General features: G+C 46.0%; 1 protein-coding gene across 1 annotated transcript in view; it reads right to left on the bottom strand.

Annotated features, from left to right (window-relative positions):
• Positions 1-3,882, bottom strand: part of CBARP (CACN subunit beta associated regulatory protein) — a 23,143-nt gene extending 19,261 nt beyond the window's left edge. The window contains exon 1 of the mRNA XM_069102021.1: positions 3,638-3,882. The gene's annotated coding sequence lies outside the window, so the exon portion shown is untranslated. The remainder of the gene's footprint in view (positions 1-3,637) is intronic.
• Positions 3,883-19,455: the final 15,573 nt, after the last annotated feature.

The raw sequence follows: 19,455 nt of genomic DNA, 5'->3' as shown, positions 1-19,455 counted from the left end.
GGGGTAACAGAGCCCAGCAGAGGAGAAAAGGCACTGGATTTATACTCAGACTTTCCCAGTGACTCACTTCAAAATCCTGGACTGTTCTCTGAACCTCAGTTTCCTCATCTGTTAAATGGGGGTGCAGGGGGAGGGCTAAGGAGAGACTGAACAGGTGTTCTCTAAGGTCCCATCAGCTCTCAAACCTCTGCTCCTATAAAAATGGGGCTGGAGAGATCAGTGACCTAAGGGATGGGTCTGGATCCCCCTAAAAGAAGCTGGGTTTCCATCTACAGGTAAGACTAGTCCTGGGCTCCAAGAGGAGAGGCCCTAGAAGAAAAAAGAGACCGGGGTACAAAAAAGTCCCTGCTCTGGACCCAAAGTCATCAGGCAAACCCTGGCTAGGGGTTGGCAACAACCCCTCCCCCCAAGAGAGTATCTTTCTCCTTCAGGATATACATCTGGCAGATTCTTTGCCCACCTTCCTCAGGACAGGGATCCCAGACTCTGACACTTACTAGCTATATAACTGTGGGCTGGGAGACTTCTCCTTTCCAAACCTAGCTTCCTTCATCTGTGTTTTTCTGTACCCTGGAAGGTAGCTAGATGGCTCAAATGAATACCTCTAAAGGAGATTTGTATCTGTAAAGGGTTGTGGGAATGTGCCTCAAAATCCTGCTCTAGACTGAGCAAAGAAGGAAAGAAAGCCCTGGTCATCTCACATGCTAGTGCTGAAAGACAGTCCTGGAGAGGCTTCTCCCTCATATCCTGCAGTGGCGGGGCAGGAAAACTGAAGAGTCAGACCACAGGCAAGTCCTGATTTGATGCTCAGAAGAGCTCTGGACAGCTCAAGGGAGTTTAAGCACTGATTCCTGGCTCAGCCACTAATTAGTTGTTTGGCCTTGGCCAAGTCCCTTCTCTCTGAGCCTCAGTTTACTCATCTATAAAATGAAAGAATTTGGCAAGATGCACTCTAAGCTTCTCCTCAGCTTTTCAAGTCAATGTTCTAAGGTTCCTCCCAACTCTGACATCCTGGGTTCTAAAGGCCCTCCCAGCTCTGACATTCCATGTTCTGAAGGGCCCTCCCAGCTCTGACATCCTAGATTCTAAGGACCCTCCCATCTCTGACATACCATGTTCTAAGGTCCCTCCCAGCTCTGACATTCCATGTTCTGAAGGGCCCTCCCAGCTCTGACATCCTGGATTCTAAGGACCCTCCCATCTCTGACATGCCATGTTCTAAGGTCCCTCCCAGTTCTGAGATTCTATGATCCAAGGTCCCCCCCAGCTCTTATATTCCATGTTCTGAGGGCCCTCCTTCCTGTGATATTCTAAGAGAAAAAACTAACTCTTAGGGCCTTGTCTTTCCCTTCCTACCCTAATCTCCAATTTAGGGAAAGGCCGTCAATATACCACATTACCCCTCTACCTTCTTTCATGTGCCCCCGGCACCCCCTGACCCTGGGACAGAGGCATGAATTTAACATAAGGGCTTTAAGATCTTTAAATGTCCAGGAAACTGAGGAAAGTTAACTGATGTACTAGAGAAATAAAACCTATAACTTCCCCTCCTCAGTTGTGCCTGCTGAGAGGAGGTCAAACATGTATCTGAGGAGAGATAAGAAGAGATTCAGGGATAGGGAGGGGGGAGTTTATGTGAGTGTACACACACACACACACACACACATACACACACACACACACACACACCCCACAGTAATACCAGGCACAACTTCCCACCTAGATCAGAGGATCATCCACCAAGGGATGGGAGACAGATAGACAAGCAGGGCCAGGTTGTAAAATACCTGGAACATCCCCATTCTTCTACAAGTCTGCCATTTCATCTCCAGCCCAGATATATTAAAAACCTCTTCCTCTAGTCCTGGAGGACTAAAACATCTGAAAAGTCCAGTTCTAGGGTGAAAATCCAGCCCCAGTTCCACTTTCCAAAAAACCAGGATAGGAAACATATTTGGGGTTTCTAGGGTTCTAGCTGCTGCTGCTGCTGCTACTGCCCTAACCTGGCTCTCTCAAAAGGCCAAATCCCTCAACCCCTTCCAGTGCTTTGAGCTCCCCAAGATCAACCTGGCTCTCCATGAGCACTCATAGGAAGCCTGCTTCCTCTCCCTCTTTGCTAGGGCTGATCCTTACTCCTTTTCACAGAAAAAGAACCCACCTCTCCCTGCACCCAAAGGAGAAGCTCTGCCACCCAGAGAGGGCAGATCTGGGTTTGTGAATTCCTCCAATCACATCACAGACAATTTCAGGGGTGAAAGGGATCTCCATGACCATCTAGACCAACCCAGACCATCTCCTGGCCTCACTCCTTGCCCTTAAGACCCCAGAAAGCAGCTACTTAGCCCTGCCCTTCTATGCCCACCTCAGATGTCCAGCACCTTTCATTCAGCAACTTTCCTTCACCTCAGGACAGGGACAACCATAGGTGTCCAGTTTCAACCAGCCACTCTGCATGGGGAGCTTTGGCTTGCCAGTGCACAGAAGGGGCATGGAGAGAAAATGCCATCTGGAACTAGTTGGGAATCCTTGGGAGGCGTTCTTTGGGGAGTACTATGCTCCCTCCCCACTACTGTGGAAGCAGCTAGATGAGGTGTGATCTGCAAGGTCTAGGCCCACCTCCCAGACTGAACTCCAAGGGGGTTCAAAAAGACCTAAAGAGGGAGCCCCAGATACGGGGATGAGGATGCCTTCCCATCACATCAAGTTCTGGGGGCCTCCCTGCCCCATTTCTACCAAATGACACCCAAAGAAAAAGCTCCCCCATTGAGAAAGTTTACTCCTAAAATTAAGATGTCAGATCTGGGAGGGACATTAAAACATAAGTCATAACTGGGAGGGATTTTAGGGACTACCTATTCCGAACCCCGCATTGTAGAGATGAGGAAACTGAGTCCAAGCAACAAGAAGAGATTTCTCCAAGGTCACAGGGCTGTCAGCAGCTGGACAGGTGCTAAAACCCAGGTCTTCTGACTCAACCCAATGTTAGCTCTGTCTACACCATGGAGAGCTCCTGAAGGCCAGCCCTGGGGATTCTTCCTCTCTTCCCTCTGAGTCCCCTTCCCACTGATGCTTAAAGAAGGAGGCCAAGCTGGGGTGAAATCACCCAGTTTCTCTCCTGGAAGCAAGTGGGTCAATGCGCCTAAGTGGATGTAGGTTAGGAAATGAGTTCAGGTTGCCACACACGCGTACACACACACACACACACGTACGCGCACACACACAAACCCCACACGCACACGGAGCCCTCGGAGACAGCAAGGGGGGAAAAGAGACCCAAGTGGTACCCGGTTCGGGTTCTCTTCCCCCTGCTCTGCTCAGGCCTCAGCCTGGATTCCCTCTGCACACCCTGGGAGCGGGCAGGAAAGGGAGGGCCGAGAATCCTGAACCGTCACTGGGGTGGGGGCCCCAGCTCGAGCCAGACATCCCAAAGTCCCAGCTGCTCTGGGGGAGCCGGCGTCCCTCCGAGTGCCGGGGACCAGGGCTGGAGGAGGGCACAGGGCTGGGCCGGACCCGCCCGCCCGCCTGCTCGCGAGCTCCCCGGGCCGAGCTTACGTACGCCTTCCAGGAGCCAGGGCCGGGGCTGGGGCTGGGGCTGGGCTGCGGCCGGCAGGCCGGCCCGGCGTCCGGGCGCACTCACCTCCTCGCTCGCGGGGCGCGCGGGCCATGGACTGGGCGCAGCCGCGGCGCTCGCTCCCTGCTTGGCTCCACTGGGCTCAGCTCGGCTCGGCTTGGCTCAACTAGCTCCGCTGCCCGGCGCCTGGGTAGCGATTTAAAAGGCGGAGAATTTATGAATGAAACCTTTGAGTTTCAGTCCCACCCACCCCCGCACCCGAGGGGAGGGGACGGGAAGGGGGAGGAGGTTGGGGGGGGCCCTCCAGAGGGAGTGAGGGAGCAGCACGTGACCAGAATCCCTAGCTCGCGCGCGCCCTCCCCGCGCGCCCCCACGTTCCCTCCCTCTTTCTGGCGCACCGGGAGGGGCGGAGCATTGGCAATCTGGGAGCAGAGGAGGAGAGACCACCACCAACCTCCCCCCCCCCCGTCCCCCGCCCCCAGTGTCCTGGAGCCCGGGGCAGTCTGTGTAAGTAAGGCTCTGACCATAGTGCAGACGCCCACCCCCACCCCCAGACCTTACCAAAGCCTGCAGGCTCAACCCACCTTCTCGAGCCTCCCCACGCCCACGTTAACACCTTCTAGGCCAAACTTTGTGGAGGACAGCATCCTGTTCCCTGCGCCCCCCATCCCCGACACACCTGTGTCCTCCCTGCACCCCAGAGGTGCCAGGGATTCAAGGGATCAGCGTGGTGAAGTGGGTCAGGGAGTCCTGGGAGCCTCAAGACCCGGAGCCTAGTTCTCACCCTGCCACCAAATTTGCTATATGACCTTGGTCAAGTCAAGTCTCTTCTCACACCCATAACTCCCTCATCCGGAAAATGAAAGAATGAGGCTTCCATGATCTTTGCTAGAGCCCTTCCAGTTTTGACTTTTTTTCCCTTTTTTAATAATGGTATTTCCTCTCCTATCCATCCACACAGCTACTGAAATGATCTTCCTAAAGTGTGGTCTGACTATGTCCCACCCTCTTACTCAAGAAGGTTCAGGGGGGTCCCCTAAGGCCTTCAGGTTAGAATACAAACTCTTGAGCTTGGCATTTAGAGATCTTCTCTATCTGACTCCAGTGTTCCTTTCCATAGTTACTTTATTTCATTCCTATTCATGTGCTCTTTAGTTCCAGACAAATGGGCCTACATATAAACCATGGGCTCCCCAAGCTAGGCATTCACCTTCCACCTCCCATATCTTTGCACAGGCCTGAAATGTGCTCTCTGTCCCCTGAAGAATCTACTTGAAAACCAAGGCTGGGTTTCAATGCTATCTCCTGATCCCCTCAGCTTACCTTGTCTTTATTTATCCATGCACATGTAGTATTTGACCAATGGAAGCTTTTTGAAGGCAAGAACATTTTTCTGTCTGGCCTTGTTTGTTTTGGTCTTTGCAGTCCCCACCCCCACCCCCCAGCACACACCTAGCACAGTGCCTTACAAACAGCAGGAACTTAATAAATTCTCACTAAGTTGAATTCTATGAGTGATGTGATGGCTATATTCATGGCAGCCGTCTTGTTGTGGAAGAGGGACTGACATCTCATAGGAACATAGTTCTAGAGCAGGATAACTGCTCAGAGGCCAGAGAGTCAACTCCCCCATCTTACTGATAATAGGATGTCCCAAAAGCCTTAGTGCAGCTTTAAGCTATCAAAGTTTGATAACTAGAAAGATAGATACAGATAGATAGAGGCTATAGATATCGATATACATACATAAACACATATGTAGTTATACAAGGTGTCCCAAAAGTCTTAGTACAATTTAGAGCTATTAAATTTCTATATAAAGCCATATATATGTATATGTGTATGTATATATACACACATCCTTAAAGTCTTAATGTGGTTTTAAGCTATTAAAGCTTCTATATGAAGCCTAATATATAATATATTGCTATATACAAGATGTCCCAAAAGTATTAGTGCAGTTTAAAACTTTAATAGCTTGAAACTTAATGAAGTTTTTAGCTTAAATAACAAACATTTTAAACTTTAAAACTTTAATAGCTTAAAACCTCATTAAGACCTCTGGGATACAAGGGGCAGCTAGGTGGCGCAGTGAGTAAAGCCCCGGCCCCGGCGTCGGTAGGACCCAAGTTCGGTTCCAGCCTCAGACACTTAACACCCACACAAAAAATAAAACAGCCGTGTAACCTTGGGCAAGTTACTTAACCTCAATTTCCCTCCAAAAGGCAAAAAGAAAAAAAAAGACTTCTGGGACATCCTATATAATTATGTGTGTGTGTCCTCCCCTTAAAAGCTTAAAACGGCACTGACTTTTGGACAGCCTGTATAGCACCTCAAAAAAAGAAAAAAAACCTGCCGCGATTTCATAGAATCTTATTCAATCCTCACAACCTCTCCCCGATGTAGGTACCATTATCCCCGTTTTACAGACGGGGAAACTGAGGTTAGTGACAGCTAATAAAAGTCTGAGGAAGGATTAAAGCCATGTAGTTCACCGCCTCCTTTCTGTCACTCAAGATGGAGGAACCGAGGCTCAGAGGGTTAAGTGACCTCCCCAAGATGACACAGGTAGTAAGAGGGTAGAAGTAGGAGAGGGAAAGTTTGCCTAGATTCCAGGAAAAGCTTCCTGCCGGTGACAGCTGTCCCAAAGCGGAAACAGCCGCGTGGGGAGTCAGGGAGCTCCCTTTCCCTGGAGGCTAAAGGAGCCCTAGCTGGGGATGCTACCTCTAGGGTAAAGATCGCCCTATGGCACCTCTGAGGCTGCTCCCTGAGAGGGTCTACCTCTCTCCAGGGAATTCCAGCTCTGCCACAGAAGTTCTGGCCGAGGAATTGTAAATACTTGGCCGGCCCAGACTGAGAGAGGGAGCGGGGAGGGGCGGGGCTCAGTCCCCACTGGTTGATTAACTAAGGTGAGATGACAGTAAAGGGTGAAGGAAAGAATCTGCTTTCTTCCATTCCCACTCCAGAAGGCGTGGTCCCAAACAAAGGTGATCAGCATCCTCCTAACCCATTAACTTGGGAGTACCTGGAGGGCCAGGACATAGCTTTATTCCTAGCTAGTTTCACACCCCCGCCCTCCATCAGTGCAGACCTGCAAGCTGCAGAACCGCACATCTGGGAAAGGGGCTTGGAGATTGTCGATCTCATTGCAGAAAGGCTCAGAGAATTGGGGCGGGGTTGTCACTGCTAAGGGGCAGGTGGTGATAGGCCCTGGGTGCCACAAACCCAGCTGCTTCCCAATCCAGGCTTGGGCTCAGCCAGCACTTGGGTCTTCAGTACTAGTCCAGAATGCCAGTGGATTATCCGCTCGTGGAGAAGAGAGCCTGGAGTGCAGGGGCGGGGTTGTGACGTCTGGCGCCGGACCGCAGGGGACGGAGGTAAGTGGGGGCGGAGCCCTGAGTCAATGACGTCAGCGGATCCTCGCTGGCTGTCCGCGCGCAACCCTGCGTCAGCAGGCACCCGCGGGGGGTCGGGGGCGCTCGCGCGTGTGCGCAGGGCTCTGGGGCCTGGTTTGCTGGCGGGGGCGTGCATGTATGTATGTGTGTGTGTGTGTATATATGTGTGTGTATTTCTCTCCCCTTCTTCCCTTCTGTCTTCCGCTCCCTCTCTCCCTTCCCCTCTCCCTCTCTCCCTTCCCTTCTCCCTCTCCTTTCTCCTTTCCCTCTCCTTTCTCCTCTCTCCGCCTTCGCTCTCTCTCTCTCCCTTCTCCCTCCCTCTCCCTTCCCCTCTCTCTCCTTTTCCCTCTCTCCCTTCCCCTCTCCCTTTCCCTCTCTTCCCTCCTTCCCTCTCTCTCTCCCTTCCCCTCTCCCTTCCTCTCTCCCTCTCTCCCTTCCCCTCTCCCCCTTCCCTTCTCCCTCTCTCCCTTCCCCTCTCCCTCTCTCCCTTCCCCTCTCTCTCCCTTTCCCTCTCTCCCTTCCCCTCTCCTTCTCTCCCTTTCCCTCTCTCTCCCCCTTCCCTCTCTCTCCCCCTTCCCTCTCTCTCTCCCTTCCCCTCTCCCTCTCTCCCTTTCCCTCTCCCTCTCTCTCTCCCCTTTCCTTCTCCCTTCCCCTCTCTCCCCCTTTCTCTCCCTCTCCATTTCCCTCACCCTCCCCAGGAAGGAGGTGAGCTGCGGGAGCAGGGAGGTCTGGGTTTTAACCGGGTGCTGGGAGAGGGGGTACTTTGGACACGGTAGCACACTAATACCCCGGGTTTCCCCGGCCGCTCTTTGCAGTTGCATGGGAGAGGAGAGGCTGCAAATGTGCCAAGTGTGTCGATTTGAACCGTCACCACCCAGGGCCCTTCTGCCCACGACTTGCTCTAGGCTAGAAGCTGAAACAGACCTTGGATCATCCAAAACAGTCCCATTTAACATATGGGGACACTGAGCCCCAAAGGAAGGAGAGGCGAATGCCCAAGAACACCCGAGAGTCGGGGGCAGAATGGCACCCCGGGCTCCTATTTGCTTTTTTTGGAGTTTGGGTAGGGATGGTGTCTCTGCACAACCAAGCTGCCAGTTTTCCCACCTATCATTGGATCGCAGAACTAAAGTTGGAAGGTACTTTAGGGGTCATTTTGTATCTAAGCCTGTAATTCGACAGATGAAGAACTGAGGCTGTGTCCAAGGCCACAGGGGTAGTCGAAAGCAGAGCTGAGATTTAAACTTCAGATGCTTTCCTAATTTTCCACTAGGTAATACTGGGTAAAAATATTCAGTAATGAGCTCCCTACTCCGGGGCCTTTTGTCCCACACAGTCACTATTCCCGTCTTCCTTTTAGGCTCTTACCTTTGGCATTTCTCTGCCTCATTCCAGAGATAATAGCCCAGACAACCTTTTTGATTTACTAACCTCGGGCAAGTACTTTCGCCCTCCCTGAACCTCACTTTTCTCATTTTCCCCTGGAAAGGTTGTTGCTAAGTAATGGCCCTTCCAGCTCTTAATATCAAATGTTCTAAGGTGAAATTTTTCCCCCAATTTTGACACTCCATCTTCTTACCATAAGATCTTTCCCAGCTCTGATAGTCTGTGTTCTAAGGATCCACCCCCCCCATCTCTGACAGTCAGTGTTCTAAGGGCATCCTCTGTTCTTTAAAGGTACCTTAGCCGCTTCTGGAGCCCCATCTTTGATAGGGTGGTGCCCTCTGCTGGAATCAGAGAATTTTCCACCTCTGAAGTGAAAAAGCCTCACTTCCCAGCTCCTGCTTTGAAAAGCACCAGAAGAGGGAGTAGGATATCAGGCACATTTATGAAGAATTTTCAGCCCCCAAATATTTCCAGCAGACCAGTGCCTAAAGCCTTACTGGGAGAAATTTTCATCCGCAGGTTAAATCTTATCCATTCCCAGGATGTCATGTCACCATAAAATGTCAGATGTTTATAAAGAGCTTTGGGCTTGGAGCAAGGATGCCCAAATTCCAATTCTACCCTTTACTATCTATGAGACTTTAGGTAAATGTCTCCCCTACTCTGAGCCTCAGTTTCCTCATCTGCAAAATTGTGGAACTAAACTAGATAAATTTTAAGCTCTAACATTCACTGCCCTAAGCTCTCTCCCCCCAGCTCTGATATTTCATTTTTTAAGTTTCTTCTAAGTTCCAATATTTTATGTTCTAAGATACCTTCTGTGACTTTCTGTGTTCTAAGGACTCTCCCAGATCTCACATTCTGTGATTCTTTGGGGACTCAAAATATCTTCCTCTTAGTTCTCCTTGACAGTATCATGAATTGTTGGAGTAAAAGAAGATCACCTTGTACAAAATCTCTAGAAGACTTGTATAGTCCCATCCCTGACAGAGCTCACAGTCTAGTAAGACAGACAAGAATCTGTAAAACCCTAAAATTCAGTATGATATATGTGATTTAAAGCACTTTTGAAAAGGGCACCTTGTAAGGGTACCCTGATGGTCAGTCAACCCAGGATATCAAAGGAAGGCTTCCTGGAAGAAGTGACTTTGGAGTTGGGCTATGAAGCCTAGGTATGGGCTTTACATCAAAAGAACAGTAGGAAAAGAAGGCAAGGATGTGTGTCTTCATGTTTGGGGACCCAGAATCATCTGCTTTGGTGAAGCTTAGACAAACATACCTGTTAATATGAGATGGGGCCAGAAAAGTCATAATAGCTGACTAAAGAGCTTTAACATTGTTTGTGTCCTGGACCCATTTTAGCATCAATCCTGGGAAGCTCAAGGATCCCTTCAGAATGAAGTTTTTAAATGCATAAAATGAAATCTATAAGATTTCAAAGGAAACTAATTGTGTTGAAATGCAGTTTTCAATATGTAGATAGACACGTATGTGTATATACATATAGTTATACATAGATACGCACATGTATATGTGTACCTATATCTGTGTATAAAGTTGGCAGATCCCAGATTACAAATCCCTGGCCTCAAGATTTAATGTTTCCAAAACTTCACAACTCTAGGAGATAGTTTGATGGTATAGCATCTTAGAGGTTTTGTGTATAGGATCTCAGGAGACATATTTGTGGGGGAGGTTTCTTTGGTTTATCCCACTCTTTATCTTCTTATTAACTCATTATTTTCCCTCACAAGCCCTTCTCCCCCCTTCCTAATTTCCATGTTGCTTCTGAGAGCACTACCATCCTCCCAGTCACCCAAGCTCAAAACCTAGATGTCACCCTTAATTCTTCACTATCTCTCATTACCCTGAATCCAGTCTGCTTCCAAGGTCTGTCAATTTTACCTTCATAACATTGTTCAGATATGCTCCCCTCTCTTCTCTGACACTGCTATCACTTTGGTACAGGCCTCATCCCCTCATTCTTAGACTATTCCAGTAGCTATTAGCTGGCCTTCCTGCCTCAAGTCTCTCCCCACTCCAGTCCAGCCTCCATTCAGATGTCAAATGGATCTTCCTAAAGTACAATTTTGACCGTGTCACTCTGCTCAATAAACTCTAGTATCTCTATATCACTTCTAGGATCAAATATACAATCTTCTGTTTGTCATTCAGAGACCTTCATAATCTGCTCATCACCCACACATACCTCTCCAGACTTCTTTCACCTTATACATACTCTTCAATCCAGTGACAGTAGCCCAATTCCCATTCCTAATAGAAGACATCTCCATCCCCGGATTCTATGCCTTTTCACTGGCTGTCACTTATTCCTAGAATGCTCTCCCTACTCATTTCTACCTCCTTGCTTTTCTGCTTCATTCCAATCCCAGCTACAGTCCAACCTTCTACCAGAAGCCTTTCCTGATCCTCCTTAATGGTAGTCCCTTACCTCTATTGATTATTTCCAATTTATCCTGTTGACAGCTATCTTGTTTGTATTTGGTTGTTTGCATGTAGTCTCCCCCATTAGACTTTGAGGTCCTTGGGTGGAAGACCTTTTTTTTTCTTTCTTTATTCTTCTTTTTTTTTTTTAGAAGGGGAAGGCAGGGCAATTGGGGTTAAGTGACTTGCCCAAGGCCACACAACTAGTGTTAAGTGTCTGTGGTCAAATTTGAACTCAGGCCCTCCTTACTCCAGGGCAGGTGCTCTCTCCAGGGTGCCACCTAGCTGCCCCAGGGAGGGACTTTTCTATGTTTCTCTTTGTATCCCTGTCCCTTAGCACAGAGCCTGGCACATAGTAGGCACTTAACAAATCCCAGCTGGTATACTGATTGACTTTCCAACACACCAGCGACAAGCACTTGTGAATACTCCATTTGAAGACCTCTGGGGAGACCAAATCCACTGCCTCCCACCCCAAGGTAGCCTGTGCTATTTCATGCTAGCTTTGATGGTTAAACATTTTCTCCCTACACCAAGTCCATCTTCCTCTTTGCATCTGCTGCCCAATGCTTTTAACTCTACCCTCTGGACCTTTTGATCCAAGCAGCACAAAACCTAAGTCCTCTTCCTTGAAACAACTCTTCAAGTACTCAAAGACAGGTAGCATGTTTCCTTAAGCCCAGAACATAGTAACTATTTAATAAATGCTTGTTGACTGGCTCGCCAACTTAAGCCTTCTCTTCTCCAAGCTAAACATACCAAGTTCCTTCAAATACTCCAGGTGTAGTCTCAAAGCTATACTACTTGGGTCATCCTTGTCTGCATGCTTTCCATCTTTTTTTTTTTTTTAAGCAATTGGGGCTAGGTAACTTGCTCCAGGTTACGTGGCCAGGTGTTTCTGGGTGGGTGCTAAGTGTCTGAGCCCGGATTTGATCCAGGTCATCCCAACACTGGAGCCGGTGCTCTTACTCGCTGAGCCACCTGGCCACCCCTAAGCAATTGGGGTTAAGTAACTTGCTCCAGGTTACACGGCCAGGTGTTTCTGGGTGGGTGCTAAGTGTCTGAGCTTGGGATTCGATCTCCAGGTCTTCTCAACACTGGAGCCGGTGCTCTTACTCGCTGTGCTACCTGGCCGCCCCTATGGTTTCCATCTTATCAAAGTCCTTCTTAAAACATGACCTCAGAACTCAGCTTCCTACCCCAGATGTGTTCGGCCTAGACTAACCCTCTTGAACTCTTTTCTGTCATCATTCAAGGATTTAGTCAGCTCACTAAAATCCCCATGTCTTTTTCAGACAAACTGAGGTCTGGTATCATCGTACTCTTGTGAATTTTGTTTTGTTGTTTTTGAGACTGGATATCTCTATCTCACCCAGCCTGGAAATGTAGCAGCCGCCCCCTTAGGTAGCCTGGTGGCCCTGTACTCTTTCAGGGGAGAGTGGGGCAGCTGCAGGGGAAGCTCACCATATTGGTGCTTGACTTAGTGTTGACACTATTGCAATTCAAAAACCAGGGCTCAAATAATTCACCAGCCTCAGCCTCTTGGCAACCTCATCTCACCACACCTAGCTGTGAAGGTTTTTTGAGTGAAAGAATTTACATGAACATTTTTTAATTAATTTTTTTTTCAATTTCTCTCTTTGCCATCTTCCCACTCATGAGTGGTGGTGGTAAAAATCCCTTTTAACAAATATACATAGTCAAGGAAAACAAATTTCCACACTGGTCATGAACAAAAAAATCCATGTCTCGTTTTGTATCTTGAATCCATCCCTCCTCTGTCAGGAAATGGGTAGAATGCTTTATCACTGTTCCTCTGGATTCATGGCTGGTCATTAATGAGAGTTCTTAAAGTTTTCAGTTATTTAAGACTTCACATTTCATGTGCATAACCTTTGACCCAGCAGTACCACTCCTAAGGCTATATCCCAAAGAGATCATACAAGTAGGAAAAGGACCTGTATGTGCAAAAATATTTATAGCAACTTTTTTTTTGTGGTGGCAAAGAATTGGAAATCAAGGGGATGCCCTTCAATTGGGGAATGGCTAAACAATTTGTGGTATATGAAGTAATGGAATACTATTGTGCTATAAGAAATGAGGAGCCGAAGGACTTCATAATAACCTGGAGAGACTTATACAAACTGATGCTGAGTGAGGAGAGCAGAACCAGGAGAAATCTGTATACAATTACAGATACATTGTTTCTGTGATGACTGACTTTGATAGACCTCTCTCCTCTCAGCAAAGCAAGGTTATAAGACAATTCCAAAGGACTCATGATGGAAAGGGCCATCCACATCCAGAGCAAGAATTACAGTCTGAATGGAGATTGAAGCATTACTTGCTCTCTCTTTTTCGTTTTGTTCCTTCTTTCTTGTTGTTCATCCCATTAGTCTTCTTTACGACTTGACTAATGTTTAATGTGAAGGTATTTGTAGAACCTATATTGGATGGCATGCTGCCAAGGGGGGGTGGGGGGAAGAGGGAGGGGGAGAAAATTTGGAACTCAAGGGATTATGGAACTGAATGTTATAAACTAAAAGTAAATAAATAAATGTTTTTTAAAAGAAAAGGTCAATGAAAAAAAAAAGACTTTACATTTCAATGTCCCTGTTAAATATCAGCTTATAATAAGACAGCACAGAAGAGTGGATAAAGGGCCAGCCTTGGAATCAGGAAGACCTGGGAGCCTGTCCTGCTTCTGACACATAGCAATTGTATGATCATGGATGACTCGTCTAACCTCTTGATGCCCTAAGCAACTGTCTGAGACTATAAGTTACAGAAGAGCTGTCGATTTTTGTTGGTGGAAGGAATTTTATCTGTGGAAGAAACACCAGGAAGTTTAAATCACAGCAAGATCCTATCCCCACCCTCCCAGCCCATCTTTTTAGGTTAGGCCCCAATGTTTTTGTCAGTCCTTTTTGGGTCCTGTTGTCCAGTATTTTAGCTATCCCTCCACTAGTTCTCCCATCTCTGCCATCTGCCAATCTGATAGAAAGGCCATTTAGCCCTAAGGCATCCAAGTCATTGATAAAAAGTATTAAACAGGACAGGACCCAGAACAGATCCTTGAGGCACTCCACTAGAGACCTTCTTCTAATTAGGGGCTACCTTTGGGTAAAGTCATTCCACTGGATCCAAATCTACATAATTCTACCATCATCCAGCCCTCATCCTTTCATATTTTTTGAAAGGTTAACATGAGAAACTTTGTCAAACACTTTGCTAAAATCTAAGCAAATTTTATATATATATATATATATATATATATATGTATGTATGTATGTATGTATTACTGAACCTCCATTGCTTCAAGTTATGTATGCCTTCTAGGGTCAAAAAGAACAAGTTTAGCCCCCCTCTCCCACATGGCAGCCCTTTACATATAGTCATTATTATTCCCAATTCACAGATGAACAAACTGAGGGTCAGAGAGACAACAGCCTGTGTCAGAACCAGAATTTCAACCCAGCCATTAGGCCTAGCACTCTAGCCACTATACCACAGCATACAGGATCATGAATGCTCTGCAGCATATTAATCTGAACTTTGGCTGAAGATTTTCAAATAGAATAGTTAATATACTCTAATCAATAAATGATCATTTTGGCATCTGTGTAACTTCAAGCAAATCTCTTTCTCTCTGGGCTTGTTTCTCCATCTACAAAATGAGGGCTTTGGACTAGACATCCTGGAAGTTGTCAGGAGACGTCATGTGGCTTGGAAAGAGCCTTATATTTAGAATGGGAAGATCCAGGTTTGAATATGTTAACGTTGCTTTCAGCCTCAGTGACTGTGGACAAGTCATTCCTCTTCCCTATTCTTCAATCTCCTTTTCCATAAAATGTGGAGGTTGGAGCTTTTTAGCATGATGTTTTCAACAATATTGTCAGATGCCTTCAATGAGCACAGCATCAAGGTCAACTACTTCGCTGATGCTGAATTATTTTACTTGAAAAGTCTACAAACCAAGACTAAAGTAGAGGGAGAGTTGGTACATGTGGTTTTTTTTTTGTTTGTTTTCAGATGAATGTGCACTCAATGCAGCCTCTGAAGCTGAGATCCAAAAAAAAAAAAAAACATGGATGATTCTGTACTGCTTGTGCTAATTTTGGTCTAATGATTAATACCAAGAAAACACAGGAGCTCCACCAGCCAGCATCACACCATCCATATGTGGAACCATTGCTTATAGCAAATGGAGACATTCTGAATATTATGGATAAATTCACTTACCTTGGCAATATATTTTCCAGGGATGTATACATAGATGATGTGATTTACATACACATTGCCAGAGATAGTTCAGTGTTTGGGAAGCTCTGAAGGAAAGTGTGGGAGAGAAGAGGTTTTAGGCTGCCTATCAAAGTGAAGGTCTACAGAGCCATGGTGCTGACCTCATTGTTGTATGCCTGTGAAACCTGGACAGCCTACCAGTGCCATGCCAAGAAACTGAATTGTTTCCATTTGAATTGTCTTATGAAGATTCTAAAGATGACCTGGCAGGATAAAAGTATTGGACACCGAGTTTCTTGAGCTAAATTGCCAAGCATTCAAACTCTACTGCAGAGAGCACAACTCTGATGGGCTGGTTACATTCCAATGCCAAACATATACTTGCCTAAAAATCTACTTTATGGAGAACTCACAAGAAGAAACACTCACATGATGATCAGAAGAAGCAATACAGAGGGCAGTGCCAAGATGGCCAAGTAAAAGCAAGGACTAGATGGGGTGCTTGGGATCTATATTTGTAACATCAATTTGTAATACCAATTTGTAACATCAGTCCGTAAAATCAGTTTGTAAAATCATGCCCCGCCCCCAGCTTCAGAGCATTAACTCTGCCTAGCAACAACTCATGAATTGTTTCTCAGCTTGGAACAGTGACAGGCTATACCTGTGAATCTTTCACAAAAGTATCTATAAACATTCCAGCTTAGGCAACTATTATCTCCCCCTTTTATAGTGTCCTGCTGCCCCCATGAATCCTTCTGTACCCTATCTCTAGGTTGACTCCTTGGCTGCCTCCATGAATCCTTCAGGACTCTATCTCTGGGTTAACTCCTTATCCTATTATCCACACACTGAGTCTCCCTTAGCCTTGGTTCCCAGACACCAATCTTGTCAAACATGACACTGATGGGGATCGAATCTGGGCTCAGATACTTAGCACCCACCCAGAAACACCTGGCCATGTAACCTTGAGCAAGTTAATTAACCCTGATTGCTTAAAAAAAAAAAATAACACTGATGGGTGATAGACTGGGCACTTCTCAGTCAGCCCTTGACCACTAGCTGACTTAGTGACTTTTCAAGACTAAAACCACACCTCCAGGTAGCCTCCCCTTGGGCTTTTTCCCAGTGAATTATGGGTAATACGCCTGCACAGTTACATTTAAAGTGCATGTCCCTTTAAACACTGGCCCCACCTTAACTCCTCCCTAATCCCACCCTTAATCACCTAGTTAGCATAATTGGCACAGGTTCCACTATGGATTATTCTATAAAAACCTTAATTCTACCCCTTTAAGGTTGCAGGTCCCCTAAAGGACTCTTGCCCACTGTAAAGTGCACAATAAACTTTTACAACTCTGACTCCAATTTGGCTTGGGCTGAATTCTTTCCAGACTGAATTGCTTGTTTTTTGGTCTTAGATAAAGATCAGAGTTCCTGCTGAACCCATAGCCATCCCTCATCAGACTCACCTAAGCTCTCCCCCAAACCCTTCCAAATACCTCTAAATAATGACTAAACAAACTCCAAAGCAGCAGAACCCACAAAAAGATAGAATGAAACAATTTTCCAGCCCAAGACATCTTAGAAGATTGGCAGGAAAGGGTGAAAGAGAAATTAAGTCCAGCACAGGCCACACCAGGGCAGAAGCAGTGGCAGCAGTGGCAGTTTCCAGACCTCTCAGCCCACAGACACCAAAGTTAACTTAGAATATTGGCAAGAAAGGTCTGTCACACTTGGGTGAGAGAGGAATATCATAACAGCACAAGCCATGCCAGCACAGCCCCAGCCCCAGTAAGCCAGGAGCAGGCCTTGGGAGTGACTGAATCAGTAGTGGCTGCAACAGTGGCCACTTCTGGAGCTCAGCCCACAGGTGGTAAGGGGATCAGAAGGAGATTACAGGGGGCCTCTTTGCTAGCAGAAGGCAGGACTCTGTTGCATTGCCCATACTAGGATATGGGTCACAGTCCTGGGTGGCAGTTCCAGGGAGACGAGAAGCACTAGCACCTCAGAGCTTGTGGTCATAGCACAGCAGGGACCCTCATCACAGTTCCAGGGCAGAAAAGCGTGCTTGTGGCTGCTCATGGGCCACAGCACAGGCCAGGGGAGTAGTAAACATACCTCTTCTTAGATCATACCACTTTGGAAGAACTAAAAACTTACAGATACCTAGACGTATCTCTGAAAAGAGCTGCACAAAACCCTTGAATCTTAGGACAGTGTGCCCTCCATCTTGGAAGCAGAGCCCTATTTTAACAGGCTGGGAAAATGAGCAAACAACAGAAAAGAAATCTGACCATAGGAAATTACTATTTGTAAAGCGAATGTAAATTTTAAAGATCTTCCCTGCCCCTAGGCTAAAGTGCACCAGAAGCCTGGGGAGGGAGGCTTGTTTTTCAGTAGATACTTTTTGATTGGCCAGTGGGTCAATAAGGTTGTTACATTCTCTGAGCCAGGAGAAGGCTATATAAGCCCTGATGTGTAGCTTTGTTTTGGGACTCACTTTGAGAAGTGTTCTGTGATTTGATCTGAATTCTGGGAAGCCATTGTTGAGAGTCCCCCGGCTTTGAAAAACCCAGAATGTGGAAACCCAGATGTTGACTGGGTATGGATGTAATGGTTGGACAGTTTGGAAATCTGTCTACTTGATGTTTCTGTCTTGATAATTATGCCTGTATACTTTGAGGTTCAGGGTGCTGACCTTTTCTCCTGAACAAGGTAAACGATATATGTCTGACTGATTAAAGTAAGCTTGTTAACCCATTTTGAGATGCTTTCCTTTAACAAAGCAGATCCAAGAACCTGTGGTAGCTGCAAACCCTGAGGACGTGCTTGGGGTGCTTGCTGCTACGCTATTGTGAGAAGGAAGATCAAAACACACACTCAGAAGCAGATAGCAAAGTCAAATCTCCTACATCCAAAGCCTCCAAGAAAAATATGAATTGGTATCAGGCAATGGAAGAGATCAAAAAGGATTTTGAAAATCAAATAAGAGAGGTAGAGGAAAAATTGGGAAGAGAAATGAGAGTGATGGAAGAAAATCATGAAAAATGAGTAAACTGACTAGGCCAAACAGTAAAAGAGGTACAAAAAGTCAACAAGGAGAATGCCTTAAAAAGCAGAACTGGACAAATGAAAAAAAAAAAGGCACAAAAATTCACTGGAGAAAAAAAGTCCTGAAAACACAGAATTGGCCAAATGAAAAAGGAGGTATAAAAACTCACTGAAGAAAGTAATTTCATAAAAATTAGAATTGAGCAAGTAGAAGCTAATGACTTTATGAGAAATCAAGAACAATAAAACAAAATCAAAAGAATGAAAAAAATAAAAGACAGTGAAATATCTCATTGGAAGAACAACTGACCTGGAAAATAGATCCAGGAGAGATAACTTAAAAATTATTTGACTACCTGAAAGCCATGATCAAAAAAAGAGCCTAGACATCATCTTTCAAGAAATTTTCATGGAAATCATATTCTGAGGACTAGAGAGTAAAATAGAAATTGAAAGAATCCATTGATCACCTCCTGAAAGAGATCCCAAAATGAAAACTTCCAAGAAAGTTATAGCCAAATTCCAGAGCTCCTAAGTCAAGGAGAAAATATTGCAAACAGCCAGAAAGAAACAGTTTAAGTATCATGGAGTCAGGATAACACAAGGTTTAGCAGCTTCTACATTAAAGGATTGGAAGCTTTGGAATATGATATTCTGGAGGGCAAAGGAACTAGGATTACAACCAAGAATCACCTACTCAGCAAAACTGAGTATAATCCTTCAGGGGGAAAATGGATATTTAATGAAATAGAAGACTACCGTGTTTCCCCGATAATAAGACACTGTCTTATTAATTTTTTTGGACAGAAAAACACCAGAGGGCTTATTTTCAGGGGAGGGCTTATTTTAATGAACATTGACAGCGTTTTGGGAGGGCTTATTTTCGGGATAGGTCTTATTATCGGGGAAACATGGTATCAAACATTCTTGATGAAAAGACCAGAGCTGAATAGGAAATTTGACTTTCAAATACACGACTCAAGAGAAGCATGAAAAAGGTAAACAGGAAAGAGAAATCATAAGAGATTTAATAAGGTTGAACTATTTATATTCCTACAAGAGCAGATGCTACTTGTAACCCATAAGAACTCTCTCATTATTAGGGCAGTTAGTATATAGAGGGCACAGGTGTGAGCTGAATATGAAGGGATGATATCTAAAAATATAAACTTAAGGAGTGAGAAAGAAGAATGTACTGGGAGAAAGGGAAAGGGAAAGACGGGTAAACTGTTTCACATACAAAGAGACAAGAAAAAGCTTTGACAGTGGAGGGGAAGAGGGGAAAGTGATAAAGAGTAAGTGAACCTTGCTTTCATCAGAATTGGTTCAAAGAGGGAATGGCATACACACTCAGCTAGGTTT

This window comes from Petaurus breviceps, unplaced genomic scaffold (assembly GCF_028583685.1).
Source record: "Petaurus breviceps papuanus isolate PSGF00001 unplaced genomic scaffold, PetGlider_PUasm1.0 523, whole genome shotgun sequence".
NCBI classification, from domain to species: Eukaryota; Metazoa; Chordata; class Mammalia; order Diprotodontia; family Petauridae; genus Petaurus; species Petaurus breviceps.
This window is presented reverse-complemented; position numbering and strand designations above follow the sequence as displayed.